Source organism: Rousettus aegyptiacus, unplaced genomic scaffold (genome assembly GCF_014176215.1).
Source record: "Rousettus aegyptiacus isolate mRouAeg1 unplaced genomic scaffold, mRouAeg1.p scaffold_m13_p_7, whole genome shotgun sequence".
Classification (NCBI taxonomy): Eukaryota; Metazoa; Chordata; class Mammalia; order Chiroptera; family Pteropodidae; genus Rousettus; species Rousettus aegyptiacus.
In genome coordinates this window covers 30,051,167-30,076,718 of record NW_023416310.1, presented here as the reverse complement: position 1 = coordinate 30,076,718, position 25,552 = coordinate 30,051,167, and the positions used below count along the sequence as shown (strand labels likewise).

The 25,552-nt window shown below is 37.1% G+C and overlaps 1 protein-coding gene across 3 annotated transcripts in view; it reads right to left on the bottom strand.

The window, feature by feature from the left end:
- Positions 1-25,552, bottom strand: part of GTF2A1L (general transcription factor IIA subunit 1 like) — a 495,737-nt gene that overhangs the window by 37,924 nt on the left and 432,261 nt on the right. For all 3 annotated transcript variants that reach the window (XR_004952123.1, XR_004952124.1, XR_004952125.1), the window contains exon 11: positions 16,168-16,277. The gene's annotated coding sequence lies outside the window, so the exon portion shown is untranslated. The remainder of the gene's footprint in view (positions 1-16,167; positions 16,278-25,552) is intronic.

Genomic DNA, 25,552 nt, shown 5'->3' with positions numbered 1-25,552 from the left:
CTCATCCATTTTTATTCATCATCCTCTCTCTAGACCCACCACCACCTCTTAACTAAATAGGCAATACTTCTATGTATGACTGGCAGTATGAAATGTCAGCTGTCAGTAAATTGACACTAGCTACTGTAAGCACACATGAGAGTCTGGCCCAGGATTCCAACTCAGCTGGTGAGAGAGGATCTTGGAAATTATAGAAACAGCTGTCTTTCACAATAAATGTTAGGGAAGACGATGTGAACCCCTTCCAATTGGTATGTCTTGAGCAAGGAGCAAGTTGATAGCAATGAAATGGCAATTCTGTTTTTATTTGTATAACTTGAGATACACACACACACACACACACACACACACACATGTATATATATATATATATATGTATATATATATATATAGCTGAGCTAGATCACTGGCTTGCTGATGAACTTCCAGGCCTAGGGCAGAACTCGGGCCAGATGGGGGTGCTGGAAAACCACTTCACAAATTCATCTTCAGTCATCAGAATTTGGGGGGGGGTGGTGAGGGGCAGTGTGAGCAAAAGAATAGGAATGATGTGCCTTTGGCTAAAGGAGGCCAATGTGCTGTACACCTTATTGAACATGTGGGATGGGGAGGTTGTGAGCATGAGATAGAAAGTGAGAAAAAAAATAAAAACAAATGGAAACTTATGAGGTTTCAAAAATATAAATAGTTGAAGATCAGTGCTAATGGGTTTACAGGCACACATATTGTTTCTCCATTTTCCAAATTTTAAGAAAACTGGTCCTCATAACTTCTAAACAGTCAATGTGCAAGAGTCACAAACACATAAACAGCTACCTAAAGAGTTGTGAAGGTTTTGAATCGGGTAATTGTAAATGGCAAGATGTAAAATTCTCTGCACAATAGAGTATCTAGAAAAGACCAAGCCTTAACCATTTTTTTGGAGGAAGAAAAACCTCTTTTTTAAAAACATGAGTCATTTGTGTTTCTGGTGTTTGCCTTTAGGGCAAGGAGTCTCTTGTCTATGAGAGAATGCTTTGCAAAGCCCATCTGATTACACAGATGTAAGCATTAACCATTTTTCTTAGGAGCAACAGCTTTTGTTCTGGATCAGGGGATTTCTGTTGGGTCTGGATTCTAAAATACAGAGAACCTGGAGATCTTTAGTAATTAGTGGAAAATGGGGATTGTATAACCTTGTTTCTGTCATGTGGGCAACATCAAGGAGCTAGGCAAGAAATGTCCACTGAAAAACTCTGAAATTTGATTTGGGTGTATGGTCTTTAGGAAGGGCCGCGTTTTGCAATATTTGGAGGACCCAGTTATATTTCAGAAGAAGTAACTCAGGAGAAAGCCATGTCCCCTCTGGAGCCTGAAAGAAAGGTAGTAGCAATGTCCATTAGCCTAGAGATTGTGGTACTAAAGGAACAGGAAAACTTAAAGGAAGTCAGATTCAAGAAGGCCAGCGGTGTCAAGCGGAAGTTCAGAGAGGCAGTCGGGAGCCAGAGACTGGCTAAGACAGGAAGAGAAGCTCAGGTTGACTTGCGGAGAAAGTATGAGTAGGCTCTGGGAAACAGCAATGTGGCAAAAAGGCTAGACTTCTTGAACTTAAGGCGGGATGGGAGCTCTCCATTGTAATTTGGATATCAACATAATTGTGTCATTATTTTATAGACTCACACTATTCAGGCCTTGGATACGTGAATTATATCTGTAATTAGGGTATCAGCCTTCCTATTTTTACCCACAATTTATGAGTAAGGCTAATTAACTCCCCTCCAAAAAGGAGAACATGAAAGAAGTCTATAAATGATGAGAACACAGACATTTCCTTGGGTCACATAGCGATGAGAGTTTCACCAATATTCTGCTATGGAAGGGAAGTGTAGTACTGGAATGCAGTATATAATAATATAGCTTGTTATGTTCTAAATATACTTAAGTTATTTAGTTAATGAGATAGAATTCACCCCATAGCACAGAACTAGTAGAAGAACCCTTGTTTGTTAGCTTACAATGGTTATACTAAATTGACAAATTCCTAAGGTACCTAGAAAATCTACACAAAAAATGTCTAAACAAAGTCTCTACCTTTTTTTGCATATTACATACACTTAAAGGATGTACGTCTCTCACAATGAGATATCATTTCCCACCTGTTGGAATGGCTCTTGTTAAGAAATCAACAGACAACAAATATTGGCAAAGATATAGAGAAAAGGGAACTCTCATGCAATGTTGGTAGGATTATAAATTGGTGCAGCCACTATGGAAAACAGCATGGCGTTTCCTTAAAAAGTTAAAACTAGAACTACCACATGAACCAGCAATTCCACTTGTGGGTATTTATTCAAAGAAATCCAAAACATTAATTGGAAAAGATATATGCACCTCTATGTTTACTACAGCATTACTTACAATAATCAAGCAACTTAAATGTCTATTAATAGACATCAGGAATGGGTAAAGAAGATGTGGTACTATATACAGCAAAATATTACTCAGCCATAAAAAAGATGAAATATTTCTTTTTGCAACAACATAGATATACTTAGCATTATGCTAAGTGAGATAAGCCAGATAGAAAAAGACAAACATCATATGATTTCACTTATAGGTAGAATCTTAAAAAAATAAATAAAATAAACAAATAAAACAAAAACAAACTCATAGATACAGAGAACAAATCAGTGGTCACCAGATGAGAAGGGAGTTGGGGGAATGGGTGAAAAAGGTAAAAGGAATTAAAAGTAAAAATAAATAGTTATAAAAATTAACTGTACTTTTTATAACAGAGATGTAAAGTACAGCATAAGGAATATAGGCAATAATATTGTAATAACTACGTATGGTGTCAAATGGATACTAGATTTACAGGGATGATCACTTCATAAGGTATATTAATGTCTAATCACTATGTTGTACACCTGAAACTAGCATAATATTGTATGTCACTGTAACTGAAAAATAAATTGTAAAAAATATACATCTCTAAGAACAACATAGAGGTGTTATATGATTACTCTTTGGGGGTCTCAATAGCCACATACCCAAATCAAGGGCCAAGCAGAGGTACAGAAATCTGACAAGCCAAGCCAGATGTGGTGCCAATGTTAAATACCTCTCCTTGGCCATCACTGGATTCTTTCCCTTATATCCCTTTTAATTTTTTGCAGTGACATTAACTTTTCGAAGTAGGGCAAAATTTGAACTATCTCTTGATTTTGAGAGCTGGACCGGTAAATGGATAGATGCCCTGAAGGCATCCGTAGGAAAGAAACTTAAAATAAAATCAAGAAAATTGCAGAAGTACAGAGAGCTAATTCAGGCCCATCTTTCTCTGGCCAAGGGCAGTATGGTGTAGGATTTGGAGTCAAAAGTCAAGTCTTGGCGTTCTGTTTAATATATGTTGAACAAGCAATTTAGCTTCTCTCAGCCTCAACTTCTCCAACTTTAAAATGAAAATTAAGTGAAAGAATATATTTGAAAAGCATTTGTAAACTATACTCGCTGTTCATAACAAACTATTATCTTAAAATGGCTGGATTTGGAAAGTCAAAAATAGACACTAGGATAAGCTGTTGTGTTTTTACAGGTGTGACTAAAACAAGAGGGATGACATATTTTGTCAGAAGGAGACTGTGAGGTGTGTGAAAGATCAGTATCTGAAAAAACATCTCTACGCCGCACCTTTACACCTGTGCTGAGGCTGGGGCAGTTTCCCGATGTAATCAGATGTGGCCATCACCACATGACTATGCATTTCTCAGGACTTCAGGATCTAACCTAGACAATCTCTTGTAGTCTGTCAAGGGTCAGAAACATCGGATAGGTGAAGAATTAAGCTCTTGGGAAATCTAGCCAACCAAATGTAAGTTTGAAAGCGGAAAGGAAAAAAAGCCAGATAAAAACCCTTTATAGGTGACAGAGGGCATAAGCTGTGGAGGTGAGATATTTTATTCTGCTGTACACTGTCTGTAAAGCAATTTCTTCTCTTAGAAAATGATGTTTCTATTGGACTCTGAGCTATTTGTCATTCTGAGCCGCAAACAAAATATTTTTCATAAGAACATCGGAAACGTCATGCTGGATCAAATCCATGGTCTCTCTAGTCTCGTGTTTTGCCTTTGAAAGTAGAACGAAGAAAGGGTTCAGAAAAGGACACAGATACTCTATTTTAGGGCCTTTACAAACATTTTTGACTATGGCTTACAGTTAGAAATAGAGTTTATGATGCAATCCAGTATTCCCAAACACACACGCACACACCCCTATACATACTTATGTATATGTATGTATGTGTTATGTTGTGTGTAACCGATATTTTGCATTCTATTTGTTTAACGTTTTATTTTTAACTACTGGCCCTGACCCACTAACCTGATTTCATGTTCCACTAATTGGAACATAACTTACAGTTTGAAAAACCTTGTCCTATATGCTGTCAGCCTCAAAAGATCACCTGTGAATTAACCTAAAGCTACTTTAGAGGAAGTGATTTCTACAAGGGTAAGTACTCATAATATGAAGTGGAACTTATTCTCACTTGTGATTCTACAGTATGTTGGAGAAGATAAATGTGATCAAAAGGTCTAGGTGATAGACAGTGAGCTTGGTTGTGCTTCTCTTCTCTATGACAGAGAGAATACACAAAGCAGCTTACATTGGATTAAACCTTATGACAGTGAAAGGCATTGAGTATTTCAAGATGGTTAATTGATTTTTGTGACAAGGTCCCTTGGGCACTGATTTCACAACATATGTTAATTACCTCATAGGTTATATTTCCCAAAGATATATAAACATGCTCTATCTCACATGTTTTTCTTTAATGTAATCTTGTCATATCCCATTAAGAAGTGATGTCTATTTCTCCACTCCATCAAATCTAGTTGGACTCTGTCTGCTTTGACCAATGAAGTATGAAGGAAGTCACTCGTGCCAGTTCCAGGGACAAATCATTCTTAACTGGTCTGGAGGCATCCTTCCTGCCTCTGAGAGACAGCCATTAGGTAAGAAGTGTAGCAACTCAGAGATCATCATGTAAGAAATCCATACTAGCTGAAAAGGCCCTGGAGGATGTGATGTCACAGAGAGAAGAGAGAGAAGCCAAGGAGCACTGAAGAGCCCATGTATAGACCAATCATATTGGAGGAGAACCTCCAACTATAGGGAGCAACCATTTAGTCAAATTCTTTCTGAATTCCTGACCCATAAAATTTTGAATAAAATAATTATTTTTTTATTTTAAGCCTCTAGGTTTTAGGGCAACTTGTAATGGAAAAATAGATAATCAAAATAATTATCCATATCATGTAAATCTGAAGTTCTTCTACAGACTAGAATCACAAAGAATGAACTTTGTGATTTCTTTTGAGTTATAATTTTTGCTTATTTTCTAATAACAAAATTAATGTGCATAATATAAGTGTGCAAATAATAATAAAAATAACATATTCAAAAAGACAGTATGTAAGTTTAAAGTAGTTGTTCCTTTTCACCAATATTTGTATTTCACTAGTATCTATCCATTATTTCCTCATTTTTTTTCATAATGGGTGCTTAGTATGTGTTAAACATTCTACTGGGCATTAGGGAATAGACAGGTTAATGAGAAACCATCCTTAACCTTGAGTAAGCCAGTTTATTAGAGAAGAGACAAGTAAAGGGATGTTTTATTACATCAGCATCAGGAGAGTTGTTCAGGGGGACTTCACAGAGGTAACATTTAAGCTGGATCTTTGAGGATGAGTAGTCAGGAAGAAGACTTGGAGAGGGGATATGATAGAGAAAGCAAAAAAAAAAAAAAAAAAAAAAAATGGCAGCCTAAAAGAGAAGGCAGAATATTCAAAGGCAAGAAGAATTAAAGGTATGGTGGGCTGGTTGTGGTTCTAGGGATAAGTGGTCAGTAGAAAGGAAGAGTAAGGCTTAGCATGGTCGGGGCCATATTTTGAAGGGCTTTGAATGTCATGCTAAGAAATCTAGACTCAGGAACCAGGGAAATGTTTTTGAGTAGAGATGTGTCCTGAGCACTTGGTTGAAGAAGAACTGCAGCAGAGTATGTACAGTATGAACATGACCCCAAGGGCCAGTTCCCCATCTCCACAAGTTCTAGATTAACCCGCAATAGATAAAAACACATGCCAATGGAAATCGCTTCCTTTGCTTGTTTCTTTGACTAAAATGGACAGAGGGCAGGTACTTCCTAGGATCATTTTGACCTATTATATAATGATAAGGAACAAAGAATTTTCAAAAAGAAAAGAAAAAAACAGTTAACTGAAAATATAGCAGCTCAGAGTAGAGAAAGTTTGCATTGGGGATATATATTTCGAAAACTAGGATATTACACTTTATCCTCATATCTAAGACCATATTTCTATCACAGCTTACAAAGCAGAAAAGATAAATCACTAGCAGAGATATAACTTTCTGAGGTTCACTTAGGGTTTTTTTTTTTCTCCCTATACCACAGGATTCAGCTTTAGAATTTACACTTCCCTAATGTTAGAGAATAAGTTTCAGCAAAGACGGAGGTCAAGATGTTTGTTTTTACAGTGCTGATCTTATTATTACTTCAGTGGAGCATCCAAACAAAGAAAAAAAAGCAACTAGACCAGATTGCCTGTGGCTAAAAACTGTAACATAAATGGACATCATAGCCCAAGGAATCCTGCTGCTAGAAACAAAGAGGCAGGAAAGAATCTTAACCTCTTCGCATTCAACCCTCACGGGACTGACATAGGAAAATAGAATTCTCCTTGGTGGTGTATGATATTTTATTATGATGACCCAGTCTCCAAGGCTATTTAAAATTCTGAACGCAGGTTCCCTGAGTTTTGATTCTCTTCTCATCCAAATCGTTATCCCAATTTTAACTGTACTTTCCTGAGGGCAGAAAACATCAACTCACCACATTTATAGTGGATGCATTATTACTATATGCAATATTTATTTGTCTATTCATCTGTTTGCATTTCTTCTGTCTAGTTGGTGAAACTGTCAATAGACAAGTTTCTCAACATCTTGAGTTATACATCATTCACTGGATATTTTGTCCACTTGGTCCACTTGGCTCATTCCCTGGGTTTCTTAAAGGGGTAGCGCACTTTTACCAGCCCTTCTTACGCAGTTTCTCTTGCTCCTTCGTGAGGTTTAGGCCCCCATTAGACCTTTATTTCTAACTGTTTTGATCATTGATATATACAAAGGTTCTAAGTTATGTTTATGATTATTCTGTTACTGTACTTACTCAGAGCTTCTTATCTCACACAATCAAAATTTAGTGCAATTTCAAGCTACCAGAATTGATAAATAGGACAAGTATTTTAGTGTCTTATAAAATACACCATCAAATCATATGTAGTTCAGTGCTCTAAACTGTACGAGTCCCATTTCCATACTTCCTAGAGATTCAATCTGTGTGTATATAAAGATGAGCCAGACAAGATTTCTTTTGATTCCACCCCTCTTTCACACTGAACCAGTTAGAATATTTATCTGGTGAGAAGAATTCTAAGTGCTCTAGCATGATAATCAGCCCCTTTTTAGCTCCACAATTTTGCTACCTCTTGATATTAATGGGTAAAATCCCAACCAAGCCTTATAACATTATTTGAGTCAAGACTTGAGAGCAGGGTTAATTGCTAAAACTAACCAGCTCATTTCCATACCAGAAATGTGAACCATTTCCTTCAACTTCTTTATTTTTCAAAGCATTTGACCAGGGGACATTTTGGTCAAATCTAACAGCCTCTCCTAGGTTGATAGATGGATACTAATCCAGTACTAGTCCATAGCGACAAGAGTGGTCACACTCTCTAGGGGTGTTTGGCCTTGTCCAAAGTATGACTTTACACCTATCACTGTTTCAGCTTTAACTCTTTATTCTTAACAGATAAGGCTTATGGGATTGGATAAATAAACTTCATTTTGACATTCAAGATTTCCTTCATTCTCCCCTACCCTTATTCCTTTCCCTCTTTTATTTCTTATGAGTCTCAGCCTTCCTTATATTCTCCCTCAATTAAAACCTAAACAACAGGGGGTGGTATCCAAGCATCATGGTATTAAGGGGCAGAGGGTGGGAATGGGGTAGGAAGTATACTTGTCTGAGTGGAGGAAACTCTCTTCTTTTGAGCCAGCCAGTCCTTCGGAACCCAGCTCTCCTGCTTTCTCTGCTTTGCCTCCTCTGTTGTAGATGCTATGGAGATGGCCCCCTGTAATGCAGAGACTGCCTCCTGCTTTTGGCATCTGTCTGCTGTAACTCTCAGCAACTACCTCTTCCTTGCTCCATCCACCCCTTCACTATAATGAAAAGGACAAAATCCCTAGCTAGGTACTAACAGCTGTGTGTGGACCAGACACCAACTAATGATCCATAGGTTCCTTTGAGAATGCCCCCTTTTATTTAGATTGGCCACAGCTTCCATTATAATATCCAAAGAGCTAGGGATTGACAAGCCTTCACCTCCCTCTGACCATTCACATCAAGGGAGGAAAAGTCCAATGTATTTTAAATAATTATTGTAAACTTGATTGATAAGTGGTAAGTAGACAGGTGGAAGATGGGCAGAGTACTTTTACTATTTATAGCCCATGCTGCGGCTTTATTTATTACTACTGCCCTTCTCAGATGCTCTTAAATAACCTGTAAATTGTCAGTGGTGTCCATGGAAACAAATAGGCAATGTGGACAGTTCACTTGAAAAAGAGAGATGGAGAGAGGGAGAACACAAAGTACAAAAAGGACCTTGTCAAAAAACAAAATCAGTTTTCTATTTTAAATCACACATGTCACTGTCATTACACTTTGATTACAAAAGATGGAAACCAGGATTGATTTTTTTCTCCAGCATGTACATCACTCTTCCTTCAAGGAAGTTGAGTAAGGTTATCCAAGAGGAAGTAGGGCAGGACCTGAAGGCAAACCCACAAGATCTGGCCTTTTTGTCTTGGGTGTCCCCTTTTTCTCTCTTCTCTGCCCTTTTCCCTCTTTTTGGTTCTCTCTTACTCCCCTTCTGGTATCTAGTGTTTGCATTCGCCCCGGAGAAAAGTTTCCTGGTAACCTACTTTTAAGTAAAGCTTAAATGACTGACCTCCTGTCAGGGTGTTGAGAAGGGTTGCTCTAACAAAGAAGGAAACTCAAATCTTTCAGCTAGAAGTTTTATCCTAACAACCTTTGATTCTTTTAGCAATCATACTAATATGTTAAAGATTTAATTCACTATCTCTCCTGATATTCCTGCAATTTTTGAAATCTTTAGAGGCCAATACTTTAAAAAGTCATACAAATAGCACTATGCCATGGGTGTCTAAATGCCTGTTAAGCCCAAAGGAGATACCACGAAAAGAGCCTTGCTATATAAAACCAGCTGAGAAGAGGGGAGGAAAATTCATTCATTTATCTCTTCCAATATGTCTTTATTGAGCTCCTTCATGTTATGCAAGGAAAGTCTGGGTGGGTGGTGAAAGAGTGAAGGATACAAAAAATAAATATATGATGTATTCTCCTTATTCTACTGGAAAAACATATATAATTATAGTAAAAATAGATGAAATTTATTGACCATTTTTTTTTCACATGCCGGACACTGCTCTAAGTGCTTTGCAGTATAAATTCATTTCATTCCCACAACCACCTGTGCCTCTCCTCAGACCCACTTAAACAAGCTGTAAATTTTCAGTTGTTTCTATGGGAACAAATTGGCAAAATGGACAGTACACTTTAAAAAATACAGAAAGAGAGAGACTGCAAAGGACAAAAAAGATTTTGTCAAAAATAAAACCAGTTTCATTTCTAGAATCGCACATAATGCATAGTCAATGAAGTTATGTTTTCAAAGATAGAAACAGGACTAATTTCCCCTCCAACATGCATATTCATCTCTTCAGGGAAGGTAGACAAGGCTGGTCAAGGGGAAGCAGGGCAGACATGCAGGAAAACTCACGAGGTCTGGAATTTTCATCTTGGGCATCCCTTGCTTCTACATCCTCAGCACCTTCCCTCTTTGAGCTCTCTCTCTCACTTCTACTCCAACAGGTTAGTTTTATTCTTCCATTTTAGAAAGGAGGAAACTAGGACACACAGAGATTAAGAAACTTTCCCAAAATGACATAGCTGGTAAAGGGCAGAGCTGTGATTTGATTCAACTATCTCTCTCTGTTTTATAGGTAACCACAATCTTGACCTGCACAATAATAAATCACTAACTTTATATTTATACCACTTAATTATGCATCTGTCACCTAAAATAGAATTATACAATATGCATTCTTGTAGTCCTAGCTTCTTTAAGTCAATATCGTGTTTGTGAGAATTATGTATATTGTCTGTAGCTGTAGCTAATTTATTTCCATTGCTATTTAGTATTCTGTTCTGTGTTTATGTCATGATTTATCCACTCTATTGTCAATAGAAATTTGAATGTTCCTAGTCTGGGATCACTGCAAACAATACTACTCTGAAAGTTGTTATATGTGTCCCTTAGTGGATTTGTTCACACATTTTTCTTGGATAAATATCTAGTAGTGAAATTGTTGGAATATAGGTTATGTGCATTTTCAACCCTAATAAAAATGTTTTCCAAACTGATTATTCCAAATTTTAAAATTAGTACAATAAACATCTGTCTCTCTACCTAGATTCACTAACTATAAATATTTTACAACACAATTTGTAAAATTATATCACAGTAATAATATATATGTATATTTATTATCATTATATGTGTTTATTTATTATCATTCATCATTTTAAGGAAGCATTTCAGATTAAATCGCAAACACCATATCCTCTGAATCCTAAATACTTCAGTATGTGTCTCGAGAGAACAAAGTTTTCTGAACTATAACATTTTCTTGCATATTATCGAATTCAGAAAATTTAACATAAATAAAATACAGCTAACTAATACAATGCTCCTCAAACTGTAGTCTGCATATAAATCTTTCAGTATCTTGTTAAAATGTGAATCTAATCAAGTAGGTCAGGGATAGTGCTTATGGTTTTGGGTTTTTAATAAGCTCACAAGTGTGGCTCATATGACTGGTCCATGGACCATACTTTAACTGCCAACTATCTAATGTACATATTCAAATATTTCTGATGGTGTCAGTAATATTCTCCAGATTCTTTTCTGATGCAGAATCAATCTAGAATCAAATGTTACATGTAGTTGTCATGGTCACCTTTATTTTTGAAAGATATTCCACTGGGCCAAAATTCTAGATTGCTAATTATTTCTTTTAGGCACACTAAAAATATTATGTCGCTGCCTTCCTCTACCTTTCGAAAGCTATAACGCTTTTGAGAAAACTGCTTTGAGTCTCCATATTGCTCCTTTGAAGGTAATCTCTTTTCCCTCCTTCTATTTATTTTTAAGATGACCTCTCTTTTTGTTTTCTGCGATTTCACAGTGATTTGTCTAGACAGAGATTTTTTAAATTTTTATTTTGCTATGGTCTTGTTGGACTTAATACATGTATGGATTGGGCTCTTGCATCACTTTTGGAAAATTCTTGGCCATTAGCACTTCACATATGTGACTGCTCCATTTTCATCTCCCGATTGTAAGTATATATTAGATTTTACTGTGCCATCTCTCTCCTGTCCATTACCCTATAGTTTCCATTCTTTCGTCTTTCTGTTCTTTGTTATAGACATTTTCTTCCAACCTACATTTCAATCCACTAATTTTCTCTTCACCTATGCCTAATGTGCTGTGTAACAAATACACTGAGTTTGTAATCTTGTTTACTGCATTTTCAATCTCAGAATTTATATTTGTTTCTTTTCAAATCTGTTGTGCCACTTTTTAGAGTGTCAAGTTTTCTGCCAACATTTTGTACCTTGTCTTTTGTCTTTTTGAAGTTAACGAGTAAAGTTGTTTTGAATTTCAGTATCTGGAGCAATCGTTGGCTTATTTTCTATTTTCAATGTTTCTACTATTTCTCATTTGCATTTTCTTATCTGCATATGCTTGGTTCTTTGATTCTGTGCCAGACATTGAATATTTAAAAATATTTATGAAATTAATTGGAGCTGAGAATGATGTTAATTTCCCTGATAGGGACTTCACTTTGTTTCATACAGGTGCCTGTAGGAACTATAATTAGGAATCACAGTAATATAATTATTGGGCCTGAAAATTCCTGAGTCACTCAGGACTCAAAACACTGAGGTAAGTGCCAATAGCTGGTTTACAAGTCTGTCCTTTCACCTAGGGTGTAGCTCTTCAAGAGTTTTTCAGGAAAGGTCCTATACTTCAGATCTTTTCAGCTGGCTCTTCTAAGCTGTCAAAAGGGCTATTCCTCTTCCTAGATGTCTTTTCTGATCAGCAAATACTTTTTGGGCAAAAGTGGACCACAAATACTGAGATCTCCAAGATGCTGTTCTAATAATTTCTCACCAACTTATTAGTTCTCTAAGGCCTTTCAGTAGATTAAAAAGTAAAAATTGATCTATTCTTTTTGTGTGTGTGTCAGTAGAATGGTTATTCTGAACCTACCTAGTCTACGAGTTCCCAAGGTTGAAGTCTAGATAATATTTTTCAAATATATGTAATGGGATTTAAATTTGAAGCTCCAAACAATAGACACTACATATAAAAGTAAAATGACAGAGGTGAACTTTTCAAAGCAGAGAACCAGTTAGGCAACTGGCCCATAAGGAAAATGGATGAGAGAAACATGCTGAGAAAAATGCAACGGGAACATGAATTTTCTCAAGCCCAGAGAAAGGATTTGTAAGACTGCCCTGAGAGTCTGAGAAAGATTTTCTGTAGTTGGAAATCACGAAAGATAATATTGACTCTATCTGAAAAAAATCTAAAGATGAGAGGCCAGCTCAAAATAATGGAGTAAAATGCTTTAATTGGGAAATAGCTATTCTCAGTGATAGTTAAAGTTGCATGAATGCTGGGGACCAGATAAGAAACCGATGGCAAAAATATGAACTAAGGATCATGTTTAAAGTGATCCTGCATCAACAGGGTTGCTTCTAGGGGCAATGAAATTCCAATAGAGGGTATGTGTGGAGTGGACCACCAGAAAACCAGAAGTTGAGAGACATAAGGAATAGCAAGTCAAAGAGGAAGTAGTTCCCAAATGAAAGGAGCTACAGTTTGGGGGCCCAGCCAGGAAGCCTCTGAAGAACCCACAAATGACATAAGAGAGTCACTTTAAATAACTTTCAGGCATCAGGAAGTCAAAGCTGTTTTCGAATAGTACTAGTCAAATAAAAATATTTTGTTCTAATACCCCTCCTTCTTTGCATGCACTATAATCCTGAAAAAGTCAATAATAGCACCTAGGAAGTAAAACAAGTGAGTAAGCAGAAAAGGATGGATCTGATTGTATTCTGCTCTTTGAAGGCAGGAAACCTCCACTGTAGGTGAAAGGGAGAAGCCTTTCCATTAAATGAAGATTAAAGTCTTGCTTAATATATTGGAATGGATATCCTACTTTCTGTATTGAGTTTATATTTGTGGCTTAAGAAAATCATAGGGCTTTCTATTATGTGTGAGTCACTAGAAAATTCATGAGGTGTTTGTTCAGAGGGGAATAAAGAAATTTTCAGTGAATGAATTTTAAAGGGTCGATGGGAGGTAAAAATAAGTTCAGTTTTTGATAAGGTCCCACTCTTCTAAGTAAGAAAAAAATGAATCAGAATTTTAGTAAGATCATTTCAGAAGAGGAAGGTAATATAGACTAAATGGAGAAGAGGGTGAAGACAGGAAGGCCAGCAAAACCCCTACTCCAATAATCCCACATGGGAGCATGAGAGAATGGAGGCCTTTCAGGCTCTGAGGCACCCGGAGGAAAGAGGTGTGTTTTCTTTTAATAATCAAAGTCATGTTTAAATATTAAGTATATGGTTTTACTGCCTCTAGGACTAGTCTGGTGAATCCACCTGGATTGGCGCAAACCTCTTGGGATAAATGATCCTACTTGCTACTCAGTTTAGTCTTCGGCAGCAGGCATCCAATTGGAGCCCTGTGCTGAAGGCTGTTGGCAAGTCTTTCCATCATTGATGAGTTGAAATGAATACCAAGACAGTGTCCACTGCTGGGTTTCATTCGATTTTCTTTGACTGAGTCAAATATTAAAATAAGGCCACCTGATAGAGTTATCTTGGATTCCTGAAGGACCAGAGGTTCTGAAAGCAAAATGAGGTGCAAACAGGATAGCATAATAAATTTTGCAATTTACAAGTGTTAATATGAAAAATCAGAATGTGAACTTCACTGTAAAGGATCTATAGGCTATTTATGTACTTAAAGTGACCTTGTAATCTATCAGTCATTAAAGTGATAGCAAAGAACATGAATGCCACCCTGTGGCTACCAGCAGAAATTATGCTTAATATGACATAATTTTACATAATTAGATGGTAATGAGACTGTGATTAAAAGAAATCATGCTGATGCCAAGAGAAAGAGGGATGGGCCCAGATAAACAGTTATCACTGCTAATATATGACTTAGGGAGACATTACACAAAGTATTAAGGAAAAAAAACTCCCTAGTCACTCTTCTAAATAATGTAAGTAAAAAAATAAATTCTGATTATAGACACACAAAGTATTAGACAAAAACATAAATGGATTACTGGTAATAACAGAGAAAAGAGAAGGAAAAGTTTGCTTTTGGAATCCCTGTCACATAAGCATTCTAAGGTTATATGAGACCCTCACATATACAGAAAGACAATTACTCCTACATGCCCACCTGCACCTCTTTATACACAAATGTGCATGTTCCAACTCACAAACACATATGTATATCCATGTTTTCTTCTGTGAGTTTTTATGCATCTGACAATTGCAACATGATGGTTGATTTCATTCATTTATTCCCCAGATTTTCACAGAGCCAGGTACTGTCCTAAGTTCTGGGGCTACAATAGTAGAGATCCCTGCCCTCACTGGACTTACAATCTATGTGGATCAACAGACAAAAAAAGAAAACAAAAGTAAATGTCAGGTGCCAAACAATTCTATGGAGGAAAATTGAAAAATTTAAATGGAATAAGTGAGTGCTGCAGAGTAGAGGAGGGAGAAAGCTTCTGCATTAAGACAGCATTTGAAAGCCTGAAGGATGTAGTGAGGGAGCAAGCTATGCCTATGTGGGTCAAGGAAACTTCCAGGCAAAGGAGAAGGGAGTGCAAAGGTTCAGAGGTCAGGTTTGCTTGGTGTGTTTGTGGAACAATGAGGCCAGAGCGGCATAGAGCAAGTGAGAGGAGGAGTGTTGGAGGGTGAAGAAGGAGAGGTAATGGTGAGAGGACAGCTGTGCACAGGGCGTAGGGGTCAGTTTTGAGAACTTTGGCTCTTACTCAAAATTAGAGCTTTCTGACATTCTCTGACTTATGTTTAAAGAGAATCGGTCTGACTCTGTGAGAAAAAGGGACTGTATGGGTGAAAGCGAGGATGCTATTTCAGTAGTCTAGCAGTTGTGACTTGGTCCAAGGCAATAGCAATGGATGTGGTAATGGTAATCACATTTCAGACAGATAATAAAGGCAGAATCAAAATCATTCATAACTGGATTCAATATAGGTATGGAAAAAAGCAAAAAGTCAGAGTTTGGGTCTGAGTCATAAGAAGAATGAAGTTGCCACTGATTTGAGAAAGACTGTGAGAAAAGAATGTTGGGATGAGAAAATTTGGAAGTTCCATTTGGGAAGTTTGGGGAATTTTTTTAGTTATCTAAATAGAGGTGTTGTATTGAAGAATACTGTTACCAAATTTAGCAAGCAAAATACAGATGTCAAGTTAAATTCAAAATTCAGATAAACAATGAATAATTTTTAATATCAGTATGTCCCAAATACTGTATTCACTTAGATTAAAAGATTATTTATTGTTTATCTGAAAATCAAATTTAACCGGGCATCCTATATTTTACCTGGAAATGCTAGTCAAGAAGACATTTGAGTTTCAAGTGTAAAGTTCAGAGAAGAGTACTTGATAAGGATATAAATTAGGAGCATTAGTATATAGATGGTATTTAAAAACGTCATCTGAGACTGATTGAGATCAACTAGGGATGAGTATAGATAGAAAAGAGATAAGACTAAGAACATACTTTGAGGCCACAGTCATAAATAAGTAGCACAGTATGGTTGCCAGGCTTCAAACCATCCAAGACTTCATTCACTTTTGAACATGAGTTGTAGAATTATCCATACCTGAACCTCTCAGGAGCAGATAGAGGCCAGTTCCAGAGTTGCGTTTCTCCCAATGTGTCTGAAATAACACTTCTACCTATGCATTATCCCTTCTGTCACATCAGGAGGCTCTGTAAAAGACATGGACAGACTTCTCAATATCAAGATATGAAGGGAAGAAATCTTATACACCCCATCCTGGGTCACCATAGTAACACAGATTCTGAAATTATTTAATCTACTTTCAAATTCCATCTCCAAGGTGAGCAAAATCAATGTAAGAGAAGAAATATTATGCCAGTGGAGGCCAGCAGAATATTTATGTTTTAATGGTAGTGTTTCAAACTTTAAGAGAAAGAGCATGAAGGTTTGTATAGGTCTCCATTTTATTTCACTTAGAATTACTTCGGATTTCTAAATGGAAGAATAGAGGGTCACTTAGGGATTAATGGGCAGTGAATTTGTAATAAATGAAGCAGAGTACCTGATAATAAGGCTACAGGAATGTGGAGCTTTATTCTTGTATATATACAGTAAGAGTGTTCAGCTGTTTCACCCATCCTACATGCTCTGATCTGCACTTAGGTCTCATTCCTCTTCCAGAAGTCGAGAGTCTGGCCAGATTCTTCCTTCTGTCCTTTTTTATAAGCTCATCACAGTGGTATAATCTATAGTCATAGAAAAACCTGCCTTGGTTGTTGGACAGATCATGGTTTGCGTCTTGGTTCTGTCCTTCCTAATTGTATGATCTGAGGCTTATTAATTAATCTCTCAAACTCTAGCTTTCCCCATCTGAAAAATGGGAGTACTAATAATACCTGGCATGCAAAAATTTTGAAAATATTAAATGAGATAATCATGTTAATCTTTTAGTACAAAACTGGCCACATAAAAAGTACTCAATAAATGTTCTATATCAAATTTATAAGCATTAAAGCTGTACAGGCAGTGTTCATGAGTGAAAAACAGTACAATAGTATTCAAAGTATAATCAACTGGAAAAAAAAGTACCATCCATGTCTTTCACATCTAACTGCCTCCCAAGCTCCTTGCTTTGGATTCTGTGGTGAATTCCCTTTTAACAAATGACTTACTGTGGTAAACCACTGCTGCCCTGACAGACGTTACGGCTGTCACTCCAGACCCAGACCACGACTTCAGGCATACCCCACTATTCTTGGTATGGTTTCACTACCATATCTAGAAATATCTACCCCAATGGGCATTGTAATATTGTCCTCTAACATGAGCTTTGACAACTAATTTATAGAAAGAAATGTAATGAAAAAGCGTATACTTCATAAACAAAATGTGGAGATTACAAATTATAGTTAAAGAAATGACCAAATTCTGTTTTCATCATGAGAGCATATATAATGGCTGGAATAAGGGGTAAAGTGGGCTTTGGAAGCAAAGACTCTGTAGTCCCCAGAGTTTGGGCTTCCCTGCCCTAAGTGGATATCCTGTCAACAGTCAGAAGCTCATTTCTAAGGTAAAATGATTTTCTAATGGAAAGGTTTGGGGATCCTCCCAGTAACCCTTTCTCACTGCTGCCTGGCCCAGGCCACAATCTGTTCTCCTTAGCTTTTCCTCTTTAATCCTGGGAACAGTCTGAACAACTTTCCCTTTCTCAGAACACTGAAACGTCACAAACTTGTCCACCTGAAAAATGGCGATACCACATTTCCTTGTGACTATATCATATCATCTGTCTCAAGTTCCCAAACTTGTAGTAGCTGATGAATAATCACTCTAGATTGCAGGAGAGGAAAACTGAATTACTTTAGAATATCTATTCAGAAAAAAACAAATTATGATACAATTTCTTTTTAGAGAAGCAGGAATGATGTGGTATAGTCCACATATTAAAAAGTAAACACATATACAGAAAAACAATCAATTGAGATACTACATTGAACTATATGAAATTGCTGGTATTTGGCCATTTTTCTCTACATATACAGCAATCTCATACAGTTCAACGTAATAGAAATATTATATTATTTTACTAAGTGCATATTGCCTCTGGAGAAAAAAAGTGCTGGAACACTGAACTACTATTCACCATCACAAAAAGGCACTGTAGGCAATCAGTATAATTCAGAGAAACCCACAAGTTTTCTAAAGACCTTTACGATATTCAGAATGAAAAGACCTGAGCAAATATCATATTCCCATTTTACAGGTGGAAATTTTAAAGGACCACTAAAAATAAATTGACAAACCGTAAAGTAAATTGATGGCCAACATGTTTCTCATCATTTAGTGTCCAATTCTTGGCACAAAAATTGATATTTTACAGAATGAGAAAATAGGAGGAAAACTGCTCCCAAGGAAAAAAAAAGTTGTGGAAGAAAAGGAAAGATACCTAAGACTTTAGAGGATAATAGAAGGGGTGTTGATGGACTAAATACATGCACTGAAGTCAGTAATTACAATCACTAACTGAAATTTCAAACTCTAAGTTCATAAAGGTTCCAATTCAACTCAGATCTTCTCTCACCAGATTCAATACATGTGTTTCTAAGACACAATTCCTCTATGACTGTCATTTTTTCTCCCTTCAAAGACTATTCTTGGTGAATAGATCTCAGCCCCATTACATAAGGTAAAAAAAAAAAAAAAAAATCCAAAGATAGCTTTGAGTCAGGAAGAAAATCAATGAGTCACCATGAAGAGAAGAACCAGGAGGCTCAGTTCAAAGGGCCACTCTAAAGATTTCTACTCTTTCTCACTCACAAGGATGGCCAAGATGCTATGTAGGCTATAAGTGGGCCCAGTCATTACATTATTGAAACTCATCAAGAATCTAGGGCTGAAGGCAATATATTTCCATGAGATGTTGCAGCTTTTAAAACATATTCCTAACCATTATCATGCCAAGCCCATGAGATAGGTATGAAGACTATGTCATCACTATGAACAGGTAGGAAAGGTGAAAATTTTTGCTAATGAGGAAATTGAGTCTATTTGCTCAAGACCTCACAAACATTGCAAGAACCATGACTAAAATCTTTTCAGTTTCAGAAACGACATGCTTTGGAGTGATCTAGAGCACTCTGAGTGTCAGCTCTACCACCAATGTCTTCTGTAAGCATTTGGGTCTCAGTTTTGTTATTTGCAAAATATGAATAAATATGATTATTTCTTGGAGCCACAGGCTGTGCTCAATTAATGTTTGTTCTCTTTCTCTTCCTTCTGGAAGAGATAGAATGCTACAGTGGGGAAAGTGAAATAAAATGAGTGGATATTCAAAATGGTTAACCATGAAAAGCAGTGATGAGAAAGAGTTTTCTCAAAGTTTGAAAGAACAAGAATGTCTTTTTGAAGTTTTGGTCCCTTCTAGACATTTGAATGTTGTTATTCAAATAGCTTAGAACTATGGTTTCAGTCTACAGCTAACATCCCATAAGGTTATTCATTTTCTCTATTAAATATGAATAATATGCTTTAACCTGAGGATTAAATATACTTTAAAATCTAATTAAAAATGAAGGCTACAATGTACTTCCCCTTATCCAAAGGAAACTAAATACAAAAGAAGTTGCCCTAGAGGTTAATGCTAAAAGAACTTGTTGTCTTGACGCTTTCACCTCTTCCAAACATTTCAATTCAAACCTAAATTGAATATTGGATTCGCTTTAACAAAGGATGGTAATTTCTTGAAAATTACAATGTGGCCATCTTTGACTTATTCTTATTTAGAGAGGGAACCAAAGGGAACAAAAAACCCTACAACAGCAGATTGCCCCAAAGTATTTTCTTGTCATAAAGATCAGAATATGGGTAATGCTGTATAACTTGGGGCAATACAAACTATTTCTTCATGAACATACACATCTTTGGGGATGGTAAACACAATCAGCTATCAGTTGAGTACAAATTAGTTCATCAGGTTGTCACCTCTATTCTAAGTTACTTGTCACCTCTACTCTAAGCAGGACATTGAGAGAATGGGACACCAGAATAAGTTTTGAGGTGAGAACACTGAGTTCAGTTGAAATACTCATTTCTCAGTGCTTCTGGATGACATGAAAGTCAGACATACAGAGACCACCAACGCCAAGATTTCCCTATTACCTTTCGCCTAGATGTGACACTGTATTGAAATTTATAGGACGTTAACTTCTATTTTCTCAAATTTCTTTATAAAATATATTTATTCATTTTTCATTCAGTAGATCTTTTGAGCACCGACTATTTGCCACACAAAGTGCAAGGGCTTAAGGGGGAAAAGCTAATTCATGACTACAGTTCTTAACAACTTAGAAAGTATTGACATAAACTTGTTTTAAAATAAAGCCTACATTCCTTGAACCACATATAGTGGAAGTGGCCAATTGAGCTACCAATTGAGTCACCAATTTAGCATTAAAAATTAATTGTAAGCATGTCAAACTATAAGGCATTAGTTAAATGGGTTATGGTACATGTTTAATGGAATATGATGAAATCATTTAAAAATAAGGTTCTTGAGTTCTATTTAGGAACATAAGAAATTGTTCACAATATATTAAGTGAAAAAACAGGTTTAAAATGCTGCATCGGTTTTACCCCACACTCAGTGGCTTAAAATAACAATATAGTACATCTAACAATCTTTTGACTAAGGAGTCCTTCTGCTGGATCCTTCTGAGGTCACTGAAACAGGAATGCTGTGCAGGTTTGCCTTGGGCCTGGCTTATCTGGGACATCTGGGATGACTGAACTTCTCTATAAATGTGGTCTTTTATCTTCAAGAACAATAGGCCAGATGGTTACCAAGCCTTCTGCTCGCATCATGCTTCCTGGTGTCCCATTGGCCGATGAAAGACACAGGCCAAAGTCAATGTGGGAGGGCACTATATCAGGCATATGCATACAGGAGGAGTGACTCACTAAGAGCCATTGACTACAACAAGTCCTCCAGTAACATCATGTCTATAACATTGATGAGGGGGGAAAATATCAATTCCTGCAGGGCCACTGTCTGTGTAGAGTTTGCACATTGTCTATATGTGTTTTCTCTGGGTGCTCCAGTCTCCTCCCATGTTCCAAAGATGTGCACGTTAGGTAAAGTGACACGTCTAAATTGTACCAGCCTGAGTGAGTGTGGGTATGTGTGAGTGGCCCTGCGAAGGAAGGGTGTCCCGTGCAGGGCTGGCTCCTGCCCAGTGCCCTGAGCTGCTTTGACAGGCTCCGGCTACCCATCACCCTGAATTGGAATAAGCGGGTTGGAAAATCTTTATCTGGTTTGCATTCACCTTTCTTCAATGTATGTACAGCTCACATTTATTTCACTGTTTGATATTAGAAGTGTTTAGGGTCTTTATTTAGAAGTTTGGTGATGTTTTGGTGACCAGAAATATGCCATAGGAGCTTAACTCTTGTTTATATCAATTAGCCTGTGGTAAAATTGGTTTCCTTATACATCATCCTCTTAAAGTCTCAATTTCCAAGAATCTTTTGATGGGGTGAAGTGAAGACTTACTGTACATAATCTGCCACAAACTGTATGCCATTATAATCACATTCTAACACACGTACATTCTCATACACACAGTCTGAAATAGATATACCAAAACAGTTATTTTTGTAGGGAGCAGTAACAATGACTTTGTAAGTATTTTTTCTTTATTTTTTAAATGTGCATTTAAAAATTTTTCTACAATTAAATGTAGGATACATTATTTCTATTAAAGATTCAAAGTTTGTTCAAATAAAATCTGTGGATATTTCCCATCTAATGGTTCAACCATTAAAATGTCTGAATGATGTGCATTTCATAGCAAAAGTACCACTTAGAGACATTGTCTTTTTCTATCTTTCATTCTTCTAGAAGGAAATTGGCAACAACGTCATTGCTACTTTTTCACAACTTTGCTAACTTTTATACATTCATTTCGTGTTGAAGGTTTGAAAACTGCATGAGTCGTGTTATTCATCAAAAATTACAGCACTGTTTGTTAGCATGCTTTCAGACAGTGATTTAAATACACACACACACTTGTAGCCAAATCAAGTTTCACTCAAGCAGGTCACTTCATTCTTCAAGAACACTTCCATCTCTAAAGCCATGCTAAAGTGCTTTCTGTCTTCAAATTGCACTCACCCCTTTTGTGGTCAATCATTTCCTCAAGGCCCACTTTGTCCCAAAGCCTCACCTTAACTAGCTCAGCCCACGCTGACATTTCCCTTTTGCAGTTTTTTGATCACCTGATTACGTTCAGACTTATACTGTCATTTAATGGTTTGTCTTGTGTGTGTGCAGGCCCTTGATAAACACAGTGGTTACTCAAATATTTGAAATCTCTCATAAACTCTTAGCTTTGTATTTACCACTTGAACAATAAAACTTTGGTTATTTAAGGACCTTTAAATTTCAATTAGGTGAGCCTTTGGATTTTCACAGGTAAAGTGCAATCTAAGTTTCCAGCCTCTACCTTGCAGCAGGAGATAAAGGGATATGCAATTTCTTGTTTAAGAGCACACATCCTTTTTCCCAAGGTGTGGCATCACTTTTTAGTAGTGGAAGCTCCTTAAAAGTGGAAAGTTATACTGTTCGAGCAGGTGTGCCTTTGTTTTGGAGATTTGTGAAGGGCATTTGGCAAGAAGACATTTTAGTAAATGAGGAAACATCTCTGCAGTGGTAGCTTTTAGTCATCATAAATCGAACAAACTCATTTTGAAAACCCATTCTCTTTCCCCTCTATCCGCTTCCTGAGTGTTCTTTCTATTATCCGGAGATGAGAGAAGATGCTTTTGGCAGAAAGAAGACTTAAACATTATCGTTTCCTGGATTCACAGTGGAGGCAGACAGCTCTTCTTGCATTATGGAGATATAAGGAAATGGGGTTGTTTCAAAAGCAATAAAAGTTTCCTTTATAGTATCCTATTTTTTACACTAGTTGTTTAAATCTGAATATTTCCTAGCTTTTTGCAGGTGATAAAATAGGTAGAAAAATGTTTATCTAATAAAGTGGATGCTATTAAACAAGCAATTTTGTTTTGGAAAAAAAGTGCATCATCACTTTCTTCCGCTGGCATCAAAAGTGAGATTTCAGAGCCTTTTCTTTTCTTTCCTTTCTTCTTTCCATTTTCTAAAAATCTCTGCCACTCTTTTAGGGTTCAGTGTCCATGCTGTGTCCTGTTACTGCCACAGGAACAGGGGGATCTCATCATCATGGTGGTGATCTCAACAGTCTCTTCTTTGTTGACAGGATCCTCCTTCTATTGCATTCGTATGAGAAAAGACTGCTTAACCAAGCCAAAAAGAGTCTGTCAGGTTTCAAGAGTACAAACTGGCCCCGAATGCATTTTGAAGCAAGCAAAGTTGTCTTCCATGCTGCAGGCTCAAATAACTGTAACAGTCCCTTTGTGATTCCCTGGCCAGTCTGTCTCGTACTTCACTTCTTCTTTCAGCACCAAGGACAGTATTATTATTAGCACATACATAACATGCCAAGTAAAGAAGTTGTCTCTTATTTTAATAAAGTCATTTCCAACATTAGGAGCAAAGGGCATCCTCTTGTCATTCATTTGACTAAAGCACAAGAGGGGCTTCTTACCCCACACACGTGCTAACGGTGCTATGAGAGGTGTGGACCTAATCTGAAAGTAATTTTTCCCTAGCTATTCACTCCATGCATTAATTATACCCATGCACTCTAGAGCAGGGGTGAACAGTCCTGGAATCAGGTGCTTAGGTGCTTAGGTTCAAAGCCTAGTACTCCCTCTTTCTGGGTGTGTGATCTTAGGCAAGTTGTCTTATTTCTATGTGCTTGATTTTTTTTAAATTACTAAACCTACCTCATAAGTTTGTTGTGAGATTAAATGAGTTAATACATGAAAAGCACTTTGAACAGCATTCATCACATTGCAATTACTCAATGAATGTTATTGTTACAATATTTGTGCTCATTTCTTAAACCACATGAGAGTGACATTTTATATCTAAAATCTCTCCTATAGTAACTAACTTGGAAGACCTTAATCACACCATGACCAGGGATGTTTGGGCCAGGCTAAGAAATTAAGAATAGATCTATAAAAGGAATCTAAGGATAATTAAAGAGTTTAAGTAATATAGCATAAATTTATAAAACCATAATTGAAAGGAAACCAGAAATGTTCTGACCAAATAGTTACCAAAGATGAAAACAACAATCAAAACAATACAGGGAGTTTAAATATATATTTCATTGGCCCTAAAACACACACACACACATACACTCTCTCCCCCCCTCTCAATCTCACCACCTTCCCCAGCTCCCTCCCTCTCTTTCTCTCCTCCTCCCTCTCTCCCTCTTTCCCTCCCTTCCTCCCTCTCTCCTACCTCCATCCTATCCTATTCAACATCTGCTAAACCCCAATATGAAATTCTGATAAGATTTGCCTACAGTCGCACTTGTGTGTACTTTGAAAAGGACTGTAAAATGATTTGATACATCTCTACCTACTCTTTTCCCATCGGAGTCTACATATTCTGACTTGCATTTTCAGTTCATGAAGGGGAAAAATGAGGCCAGGGGAGGAGGAACAGCTCTGCCAAAGACAGGCTGCTAATTATTGTAGACCAGTGCTCTAGCTCTTTTTCCTACCTTGCTCATTTAGGGCTTCCAGCTTCTTGTGATGTATGCTTGCCCTCAAATAAAATAATTTCTCGCAGTCCCTATGGGATATCTCACATATGTTCAAAATCACACAGTCTTATCAGCTACTGCATGACTTGTAGTTTCTCCTCCCTCTCTTGGCTGGCATTTTGAATTACTAACTCATGTTCCAGGTACTGCTGGGTGTGTGGCACCTCTAGGTCCGATGGCATCTTTCTGTTCCCAATGCTACTTCTGCCAAGCATGTCTGCTGCCACTATTGGGGTTGCCATCTCCCATCTGGTACACTGCCTTCCACCAGGCACTATATCCTCACTGATGCCCTGGGACCTATAAGGCATCAAAGGTGTGTGCTGCATAGTACATCCTGGTACATGAAAACCAAGGTAGTGCAACTTGTATTGCAGCCTGCCCCCAAATTTCAGAACAACTCTTTCCTTTCAACTTCTTGTTTATGGCTCCTGTGTTCTTCCCTGTGTCTCTTGTTGGGATTGCATCTGAAAATGAGTAGGTAACAGGGCAAAAACACAATAACCAATTTAGACAACTAAGATTTTGTTTCCACTTTAATTGAGCTTTCTGATTCTGCCATTAGGACATGAACTCTATACCTGAATTCATAAGTAAAAAACAATAAGAAAAATAAGAACCAACATTTTTTGAGCACTTACTCTGTGCAGGGCATGCTGTTAGGCACATTAACTCATTTAATATTCACAACTACCCATGACAAAGGTAATAATTTTAACTACTATTTATAGAAGAAACAGAAAGATATGTAGTCACTTGCCCAAAGGCTCACAACTGGGCAAAGC